Below are 11545 nucleotides of genomic sequence, written 5' to 3' on the forward strand. Positions count from 1 at the left end.
ACAACAGTGCTACAGTGCTATAATGCTAAGTAGGTATTTATGTGTAAATATTTTTAGAGATGGCATGCACATATAAAAATGTATTATGGGCAAGAAAGAGAGAACTGGGGTTAAGATGCTTGCCTGGCATACAGCCAACCCCAGACCAATCCTTGGATCCATATATGGTCCCCTGAGTACCACCAGGAATGATCTGTGCACCACTGGGGTGGCCCCAATTGCCCTCTAAATAAATAAATACAAAAGAAAGGCACTGTGAGGGCCAGGGGCATGGTGGGGGCAATCTTACTCAATTGCAGAGCACTTGCCTGTATGTGTGAAGCCCTGAATTCAATTCCCTGGCAGTGGAAAAAAACATGATAAACTAAAATCAAAAGCATCACGGGAGGGAACAGGAATGTGACTGGGCAGTACAGTACATACTAGGCATGCGTGAGGTGGCTGCATCATTGGTGCTCTGCATCCAAGTGTGCTAATCTCTGACACTGCAAAATAATGACAACAACATTAATTAAGCGAGGTAAGGGAGAAAATCAACAAGTCAGCAGCATTCTGGGGCCAGAGACAGAGTACCGGGGCTTATGTATTCACCTTGCATGCAACTCTCCATGTGGTGCAGCTATCCTTGTTCTACATGTGGCACCTTGAGCACCTCGAGGAGTAATCCCTGAGCAGGGAGCTAGGAGTAACCCCAGAGCACATCCAAATGTAACCCAAAACCCCCTTATTTTTTTTCTTTTTTGTGTCACACCTGGCAATGCACAGGGGTTACTCCTGGCTCTGCACTCAGGAATAACCCCTGGCCGTGCTCAGGGGACCATATGGGATGCTGGGAATCGAACCCCAGTCGGCCGCGTGCAAGACAAACGCCTTACCCGCTGTGCTATCGCTCCAGCCGACTCCCCCTTAAATTTTTTTAAGGCATTACAGAAGCTATTACTTTCATTTCCTACGAGCATTACCCGTTCAAATTAGACAAACTGTTGGGTCAAGAAAGAGTTGATCTGAAGCACTGTGTGCATGAAGCCCCCATCTCCAGCATGGAATAGTCCTAGGCACACCCCCAGGCTAAACGCTGAACTCTCAGACCAACATACTGTGCCCGGATGGCTGTAAGTGGCTCCCAGGACCTTGGGTACTGCTGGGCGCCCTCAAGAAAGAAAAAGGAAGGAGTGAAGGATGGAAGGGAGGGAGGGAGGGAGGGAGGGAGGGAGGGAGGGAGGGAGGGAGGGAGGAAGGAAGGAAGGAAGGAAGGAAGGAAGGAAGGAAGGAAGGAAGGAAGGAAGGAAGGAAGGAAGGAAGGAAGGAAGGAAGGAAGGAAGGAAAGGAAGGAAGGAAGGAAAACTATATAAAGCACAGAGGGTGGCAATTCTTCTGAGTCTCTAAAGCCTGGTCTTTTAAAAATACCCACATAGAAGCCCAAGTTCTAATCAATTGTTTTCACTGTTTAGTATGACAAAGAGGAGCCTGAGTGCAGCAGGGGGGCAAATTACCTGGTACACAACGGATCTGGGGATCTGGGTTTGATCCCTGGCACCCCATGTGGTCCCTCCAAGTGCTTACCCCACCCCAAGTGATCCCTGACTGCAAAGCCAGGAGTAAGCCCTGAGCACTGCTGGGGGTGGACCAAAAACAATAACAACAAAAAAGAATTTCAACGTATGCAAAATTAGATAAAGTAGCATGATAAATCTCCATCCAAGCATTACTTAGATTCTATCACTACCATAGCATGGGCAACCCTGGTTCAATTATACTCCTATACAATCTTTTATTTATATCTCTAAAAGATATTGACTCTTTTGGTGCTTAGGGAATCACTCCTGGTGGTGCTTAGGGAATATATGCAGTGCTGGGAATCGAACGAGGATCTTCCCTGTAACATCTCTCTGTTACCAAGACAATGACTTTTAATAATGCATACAGTTGCATTATCTCACCTAACAATTAATCATAGTTCCCTAATATCATTTTCCAGGCAACAGTCAAGTTTTCCCATCTGTGTCCTCATTTGTTTTACCGTTGCTTTGTTCAGATGGTTATTGAGCAGCATTTGACAGCATCTAAGATGATGTCTTTCTTTAAAATCAAAATTACAGCCACAGGCCAACGATGACTCAGTGGCAGGGCGCATGCCTCATGTTCATGTGGTCCTAGTTTGATCCCTGGTACTCAAAACCAAAGCAAAACAAAACAAAAAAAAGGAAATAACCTCATTGACTAATCTAGCCTCATAGTGTAGGGTGGTTCTGGATCTAATGTGAGCTGTCAGTAGCCTGGAAAATAGCAGAAGTCAAAACTGTATGGTTTCCAGTTTAAATTCAACTGATGTCTTGGCAGACAAAGCCAAATCATCTAAGCTCTATTCTCTTTTCCATTTTGGAGCTAGAAACGTGTAATACTTTAAAAGTCGTGAATATTAATATCTAATAAAAGTGACTAACTGCCAGTGACAACCAATGATAATGACATCTTAAGAACAAGTTATCTGCATGAGTATGTGTGTTCCTTTTTAACTACACTTAATTATAGAGTAGGAGTCTACAGAATATTTGAAGCTCATTCAATATGCAAAATTCGAATGGGGGCTTCGCAGAGAAAACCAGTATAGAATATGTAACAAAAATCTGTACCATGAGTCAGAGAAGGAATTTAACACACACAAAAAATTAATTTGCCAGTGAAAATTTGCCCAGGCTAATAATTAAAATAATTAAGCCCTATCACTTCAATAGATAGTCTTCAGTACTTGGAAATGTCCTGGCTTAAATAAAAGAGTCCAACATTTCACCGTTCTGGCCTGCCTACAGCATTGCCTCATCTCACGTGATACCCTGCTTCTTCCTTCTCTCCCACTCTGCTTCTCTTCTTGTTCAGCAAAACTCACGGCCATAGGTTTAGGCAACCCTTGGCTTCCTTAGACTGCCATTCTCCAGAAAGTACTGTGCCTGTCAGTTTCTAAGATGGCATGGCCCGTTCAGCCCACCCCTCTCTTTCTGCCAGCTCCATCTTCTTTACTCTCATCTCCAAAACTCGGATCTTGCTCTTGGTCATGGGACTGGGACGAACAATAGTTTGTTCCTTTTCCTTGTTATTACTCCTAAAATCCTGTTTTGAGTTGGCAACATATGGGGGTGTGCCATGCGTGCATTTGGTGGCCAGGAACTGCCTCCCCGGTCTAACCAGCAGAGGAACAGAGAGAAAGGAGACCATGGATAGATAGTAAGAACAGCTCATTTAATGCAGAGCTATGAGCATACTTAGAGAACATCTAAAGAGGTTCAAGGGATAGGACTGCACAGAGCTATTACTGCTCATTTATAGAATTAAAGCGTTTCAGCAGAGGTAATTCTCTTGGGGGATTAACTCAGCCTCCCAGGGACATCTATATTGCTTTTTTCTTTCCCTTCAGTTGTACATATGAAACAATTAAGTTTACTTCTTATTAATACTTGCTGTTATTTGGGTAAACACAGTAAGAGATATAGATTCCAAAACTTAGTTCTCTGGGCTCCGAGGGCAAGCAAGGCTTTTACCATAAATCCCAGACGAAGTCCTCAGGCCAGTTCAGTTTGTCCTTCTCCATGGGGGTCCTGTCCCTTAAGTCATAACAGCTTGCACGAAGTCCATGATTTTATGCTTTCTAGATTGTCCCATTTTGATGCCAGGGTAGCTTCGCCACTCACCCCGGGTCCATCCCAGTCTCATGGTGGGAACTTCCTTTTGTGGGGTGTTAGGAACTACGGCAACCAAAGCCTGAGCCAAGTAATTATGACACATGCCCAGCAGTGGATATAGCTCAGAGTCAAACAACTCCCAAATATTAGGAGCAAGCACAGCATTAATGGTCTTTCTGTGTTTAAGCAAAGAACATTGCACTCTAGTAAAATATGCAAAGGTATAGGGGAAATAGAAAAGCAGGTAATTCACTACAAATACAAAGTCCAGAGTTAGCAGAAGTTTTGGCTTATAAGTTCCCGAGACTGACTTGGGGAATATAACAATGAGAGGTAAAACACAAGAAAGGTTAAAGATAAACAGGGTGTGCCACCTGATTAGTGGTGCTCACAAGAGCACTGTGAGCTTCAATGGGAGGAGGAAAGGGGAAAATTTACTGATGAAGCTAAAACACTTAGGGTCAATATCCAATTTCCTGTCACTTACAAAAAAGTAGTTGGGGGCATAAATATAGTACAGCACTTAGGACATTGGTCTTGCACATGTCCAACCCAAATTCAATCACCAGCACTCCATATTATAGTCCCCCGAGCCCCACCAAGAGTAATCCCTGAGCACAGAACTGGAAGTAAACCGTGAGCATTTATTGGGGTGGCCCCAAACAAACAAATAAACAAACAAACAAAAAAAGTGGCTGATGGGCAGATGTCAAACATGTCTCGTATGTTTTCTAGATGAAATTATATATGTTTTGGGCCAGGAATGACTCAGTAGCAAAGGTGCTGGCCTGTAAGCGTGAGGTTATGAATCTGAACTCTAGTGACATCCACATCTATGAGCATGGTCTGTGCCTCTGTGCTGTCTGGAACTCCGGAGGTTGTAACACATATGTGATCTTGGGCACATATGTGATCTTGGTGTGTGTGAGCATCCCAGACAAGATGTTTAAGCACCTCCAGGGGGAAAACACTGAGAGAAGAGCAATTCTTCTTTCTTGTTTGTTTTGGGGACACATTGGCTGTGTCTTGGCTTATTCCTTACTTACTTAAGCCAGGGCTTACTCCTGGCACTGTGTGCAGGGCTTGGGGGACCAGATATGTGCTGAGGATCAAACCCAGGCAGCAATGTGCAAGGCAAGTGCCTTACCTGCTTATACTAGTTCTCTGGCCCAGAATTTTCTCTTTCTCATTTTCATGTTTTGGTCTTGTTCAGGCACAGTGTTTTTCAGATGTGTTCATAATAGAGCTTTATGCATACAGTGGTCCAAGACCAAGCCCATCTGTAGTGTCAACTTCCCCCCACCAATGTCCCCAAGTTCCACATGACCCACCCTGATTCAAAGCCCAGCAGTACATATGTTCCCCTGAGCACTGCCAGGAGTGATCTCTGGGCAAAGAACCAGGAGGAAGCCCTAATCACTGCTGAATGGTCCCAGAAGCAAACAATAACAATCACTGTATCACTCTCATCCCATTGCTCATTGATTTGTTTGAGTGGGCACCAGTAACGTCTCCATTGCAAGACTTGTTACTGTTTCTGGCATATCGAATACACTACAGGCAACTTGCCAGGCTCTGCCCGTGCAGGCGAGATACTCTCAGTAGCTTGCCAGGCCCTCCGAGAGGGGTGGAGGAATTGAAGCCGGGTCGGCTGTGTGCAAGGCAAACGCCCTACCCTCTGTGCTATCGCTCCAGCCCAAACAATAACGATAACTAATAATAATAAATTACACAAGTATCAGGCTGGAGCAATAGCACAGCAGTAGGGCATTTGACTTGCACGCGCTGACCCAGGTTCGATTCCTCCACCCCTCTTGGAGAGCCTGGCAAGCTACCGAGAGTATTTCGCCTGCATGGCAGAGCTTGACAAGCTACCCATGGAGTGTTCGATATGTCAAAAACAGTAACAACAAGTCTCACAATGGAGACATTACTAGTGCCCACTCGAGCAAATCGATGAGCAACGGGATGACAGTGACGGTGACAGTGACACAAGTATCAGGCCAAAGTGGAACTTTGAGATCAGCCTGATTTACCGTGCGGAGCTGTAAAGCACACAAAAGAAGCCGAATCAGCAAGATTATTCTTTGTGTTGGGGAGATAAAGCACTTTTTTGCACTTTTTTTACTTGTGCGTGGCCTTGGGCTGGATCCCTAGCACTGCACACACACACACACACACACACACACACACACACAGCTGCCTTGGCTGTGTCTAGTGCCAGGGCTCACAGCATTTTAAGTGACCACAGTGCAATATTGTCTCAGACATGGGGTGTTCATGATGACATTGAGGAGGGACTTCTGAAGTCTTCAGCTTCCTCAGTTCCCTGCCTCGCTCACTCTAATCCCTCAGAATTTGAAGCAGCCAAGGCCGTGAAAAGGAAGGAGGCAAAAAGCTCCATGTGCGCTTCAGCCAAATATCGCCTTAATTGTAACCCATGTACAACCCTCAATTATCCCTGGGTCGCCGCGACCTTCCAAAACAAGGGGTAAGCATGATTAATTAGTGTTGCAATTATTTACATAATGCACAGAAAGGGCCATCTTTGCAACAAACAAGGCCTAATTACAGCTTACATCTACGAACCTTCTGATGCTTCTATTATTTTTTTTAGTATTACTCTCTACATGCTTGAATGAAAATAACACATTGAAAGACTGCTGAAAGAGACGAGGAATTAAATTGCCATAAATTCATCAGATGGTAGCATTTTACATTAGCCAATAAAACAGAGTGAGGGATGTGGCTCAGTGGTAAAGCTCGTGTCTTGCATGCATGAGGCACACTAGTGCTGTAATCAATAAATAAAATAAAAGAGACCAACAATATAGCCATTTTTCTCTAAAGAGTAGAAATTTGCTGATGATGAAAATGCATGTGTGTCCTTGCTCATCTCTCTCTTCCTTCACTTACGAACCTTTTATCTAAGTCAAAAGGACTATTTTATAAAATATGTCTTACTGAAATCACTAAAAGGCAGGAGATGACAAACAGGTAAAGAGCTGAAAGGTCTTGGGTAATGAACGGCTGAAATAATTAGTCCCGGAGATAGGATGCCTTAGCGTTTTCTGTCATAGATAGACTTTCCCTTACTCTTTTGTGACATGACAAGATCCATATGAAATCTTGGAGCTCCAAAGTGGAGCATGCGGATGTGACTGAGCTCTTAGCTTTGATGCCCAGATGTTCATGGAAGGAAAAAGGCAGCTATTGGGGCTGGAGGGCTAGGACAGGGCTGGAGGCCCTTTCCTTGCAGAAAGCTAACCCCCCTTCAGTGCCTGGTACCCGCAGGTGGTAGGCCGAGCACTGCCAGGAGTGAGTCCTGAGCATAGAGCCAGGGATGACCCCTGAGCATTGTCTAGTGTTCCCCCCTCCAAGTGAAGAAACAAATAAAAGTTTATTATTGTCTCACGAACAGTCAAGAGTAACCTCTGTTGGATGGCATGAGGCTTATGAGCACTGCAGCTGAAGGATGGGGAGGAACCAACATCATGTTAAAATGGGGTGTTCTACAGTCAGGTGTGTGAGCAAGCGGGTCATCGCAGCCGCAATGGGGGAAAGGAAAAGGAGGGGGCAGCAAAGTGAAATGAAAACCAAGTAGCTAAGCTTGCCAGCGAGATAGCGCAGCAGGAGAACATGCACGCTAGGTCCTGGGTTCAACCCCTGGCCCTGCAAAATAAAAATCTTCTGCTGAATGGTGAAGCTACCTAAGATCAGGGTTGGGTGGCTGCTCAAAGGGTTGGGGTGGAGACTCTGAGCCCCAGGGTGTGCTTAGAAGTGGCCCCAGATTAAAAACAAACAAACCCCACCTAGCCCACCAAATTAATGCAATATAGAGTCAGCCTGGAACAGCATGTAAGATGGAAAGTAAAAGATGGGGTCAAAGTAAAGAGGTGAGCGGGAGAGACGAGCACTTGGAAAATGGGTGCCTGGCATGTGTAAGGCTCTGGGGTTGATCCGCAATACTGAAAAAATACAAGAAAGAGGAAAATAGAAGACATTAGGGGCTGGAAAGATTATATGGCAGGAAGGGCACTTGCCTTGTACACAGCCAACCCTGGTTTGATTCCAGACAACCCATATGTTCCCTTAAGGCCCACCAGGAGTGATCCCTAAGTGCAGAGCCAGGAGTAAGCCTGAGCAACACTGGGTGTGGTCCTGCTCCCGAAAAGGAGGTGACCAGGGATGGCGAAGAGCACCTGCCTTAGAAGTGTAAGGTGATGAGTTGGATCCCCAGTGCCACTCACATGCGCTGAGCACAGATGGGCTAGATCTGCTGTCTGGGACTCCTGGTGCTGTAACCAAGTGCAAAGGCCACCAGACATGGGGTGGGGCTGTGCAAGCATCACAACTTAAGTGTGTGAGCAGTGCGACCTCAGGAGAGACTGCTCTGAGACCCCTAGGACTGTGTGTGAACCTGGGTCACTGAGACAACAAACAGTGACAAAGGGAAAGGAGGGGACTAGAGGTAAAGGAGGAAGAGATAGAAGGAAGCATGAAAGAGAGACTGAGAGAAAGAGCAAGCAACTTCAGTTTCCACCGTCAATCCTGGTGGGACGTTAGAGCCCAGACATCTGCAATGCTGTCTGTTGTGTTCTTATTACAAATTTCACCTTCTGAAGCTAGTTGGAATCAGTTTCTACTCCTCGCCACCACTAATCCTTGAGCAAGGCACCCTATGATATCTTTTCTTGTTCATTTTTGAGGTCACACCTGACAGTGCTCAGGGTTTACTCCTATCTCTGCACTCAGGGATTACTCCAAGCAGGGCTTGGGGGTCGACATTGGGTGCCAGGAATTGAATCTGTGTCAGTTGTGTGCAAGGCTCTAGCCTCACACGCTATACTAGGGCTCCGACTCTGCCATACGATATCTCAAAGGTTAGAAGAATAACCAATGGATGTCAGCTCTGCGACCATTCTGATCTGTTCCCATAACTGTGTGGAGGGTTGGGTTGCAGATGATTATGGGATTCCTTCCAAATTCGGTGGCAAAGAGTGCCAAGATTGGCTCACACTGTGCGCTACGAACGTGGGAGTGGGCAGCGGCAACATATGTGCCATATATTTGCCATCCCTGCAGTGGAGAAAAAGCTGGAAATAAGCAGATGTCTTCCTCTAAATGATGCCAGAGGTCATTATGTACTAGCAGTCTGGGAAAAGGTGATACGCAAATACATGTGATTTCATCACCTGAGAGCCCTGTGTTCTGCCACACTTCTGGGTGCGCTGACCTGGGTTAGAACCCTAGCACCCCATATGGTCCCCTGAGCTCTACCAGGAATGATCTCTGATCATGGAACCAAGAGGACGCCCTGAGCTGGGAGTGACCCCCCAAAAAGACCAAAACAAACTTCATGCAATCTCTTCTATGGAAGGTCATTGAGAGAAATGCATGTGAATCACTGATTTTCCTGGCAGAGTCCACTGGGCTACGTTGATACCTATGCTGATATTGAAACAGGTCATGGAAAAATATGTTGAGGCTGTAAATAAATTCTCTGTACATTTGAGATCACGAATATGGTTCATGATCTGGGACAAGAGCAAAAGCGGATTAGGGAGATTACCATATATTCCTAGGCAGCTGGGGTTTAAATAAAAGATAATCGACTTTTCCCATGAAGCAAAAATAATAACTAATATCAATAGGGCACTTGACCGATGGTCAGAAAGTGACACAGTCTCACATCCCTCTACTTAATACAATGCTGGGGTTCTATAGAGACTACACATCTCTGCACTCTCCAGAAAGCGCTGTCCCTCCCACAAGTCCTGTGCTTTAGAGAACACCAAATATTCGCTTGGGGAGGCAGTCTGAAAGAGAGGACGAGCTAGCAAGGTTTAAGATGATCCAGCAAGACAGCTGCGTGGGCTACAGCACAGGTTTCCATGCAGGAGAACCCAGTTCAAACCTCTAGTACTTCCAGGAGTGATGGGCCCAATGCAGAGTCAAGAGCAGTCCCCAAGCACTGCTGTACAGGACTCGAAAATGAAAAAAGAAAGGAAAAGAAAAAATGATAAACATGTTCTCTGGCAAACACATACAATCAGCCCTTAAATCTCCTCTCTCCTATTATGACCTTTATTTTTTTTCTTTTTTGGGTCACACCCAGTGATGCACAGGGGTTACTCCTGGCTCATGCACTCAAGAATTACTTCAAGAATTACTCCTGGTGGTGCTCGTAGGACCATATGGGATGCTGGGAATCTAACCCTGGTTGGCCGTGTGCAGGGCAAACACCCTACCCGCTGTACTATCATTCCAGCCCCAACCTTTAATTTGTTATGGATGCCAGTGTTGGGGGGCTCCTGGAGACTCAGGGTGATTCCACCTGATCCAAACTTCCTATGGGAGCCAGAGGATCATTGGAAACATACCTGCCCCCTATACTCACTGCCCCACATTTTAACACCATCATTAATGATGCCTATTGGTCATTGCCTAGTGGTCACGGAATGGCAGTCACTAGAGAAAGTGCCTGAGTATTCACTAATGACTTAGAACTTTGCAGGAGTTGAGACCTTACCAGTCCAGGTCCTGGCAGGGGCCCACCTCAGAGAAGTGAAGTGGGTTATTTTGAAAGTAACAGGAATTGCTTCTTTCAAGTATACATTCTATGGTTGCTTGGGTGATTTACATATACACAGAGAAGGCAGAGGACTTACTCTGGATGTTAATGACATATGTAGTGTAAGTACTTTATTTCTTTGGTGGGTTTAATCTTAAATTAGGGCTGGCTGTTGTCCATTCAATCCAGGACCAAGTGGAAGATTTTATAAACTACACGTAGTATGGTGCGGGGGTACAGTGCAGTAAAGAGGAAGTGTCAAGTGTTGGAAGGGAGGTGGGGTGGGGGCAGAGAGGAGCCATGGTCCTTACCATCACTGGAAATCTCATGGCAGTAGACAGAGTCATCAGTGGTCAAAGGTGGATTTGGCAAGTAGTTGAGGGAAACATGCTTGCTAAATAGTGTAACTTTTTTTTTTTTGCTTTTTGGGTCACACCTCATGATGTTCAGGGGTTACTCCTGGCTCTGCACTCAGGAATTACCCCTGGCGGTGCTGGGGGACCATATGGGATGCTTGGATTAGAACCCGGGTCGGCCGTGTGCAAGGCAAATGCACTATCTGCTGTGCTATCGCTCTAGCCCCCACTTTAACTATTTTGATTTAAGTTCTATCACATTAGATTTATTATTTTGACGCAGCTTGGCGCTTCCCAGTGAGTGGCTGGCTAAGTGGTTCATTTCCTTCCATTTCCTTCCCTGATGCCCGGGGAAAACCCCGGGCCCTCACACATGGAAGCAGTGCCTTCTACCCCAGCTCCATCTCTGGCCCCTGTGGATCTTTATACACATCTAAATGCTTTTACGAGTCCCCGAATTTGACTGGAGAGCTAGTGTCAGGGTTAAGGGGCTGGCCTTGCATCCTGCCAATCCTGGTTCGTATTTCCTGCACCACATGGTCCCCTGAGCACCATCAGGGGTCACTTCTGGGCCCAGATTTATGAACAGTCCCTGAGCACAGGCAGCCGTGGTCAGCAAGCTGCGCTCACCTTTGCGAAAGATTCCTAAATGTTTATTTATTTATTTATTCATTTATTGCTTTTTGGGTCACATCCAGCGATGCTCAAGTGTTACTCCTGGCTTTGCACTCATTAATTATTCCTGGTGGTGCTTGGGGGACCATATGGGTTGCCGGGGATCAAACCCGGATCAGCCGTGTGCAAGGCAAACTCCCCGCTGTACTATCACTCTGGCCCCTTTTATTTTATTTTTTCCCTGTCTTACATGGTTCTCAGAACACACTCCATCCTTGGTCCTCAAGAACTCAGATTGCCCAGCGTCTCTTCATCATTCACCA

General features: G+C 45.9%; 1 non-coding gene across 1 annotated transcript; it reads right to left on the minus strand.

Annotated features, from left to right (window-relative positions):
* Positions 1-11463: 11463 nt before the first annotated feature.
* On the minus strand, positions 11464-11545 carry LOC129400656 (small Cajal body-specific RNA 18). Its single transcript, XR_008627845.1, has one exon. It is a non-coding gene; the product is annotated as a small Cajal body-specific RNA 18 (non-coding RNA).

Source organism: Sorex araneus, chromosome X (assembly GCF_027595985.1).
Source record: "Sorex araneus isolate mSorAra2 chromosome X, mSorAra2.pri, whole genome shotgun sequence".
Lineage (NCBI taxonomy): Eukaryota > Metazoa > Chordata > Mammalia > Eulipotyphla > Soricidae > Sorex > Sorex araneus.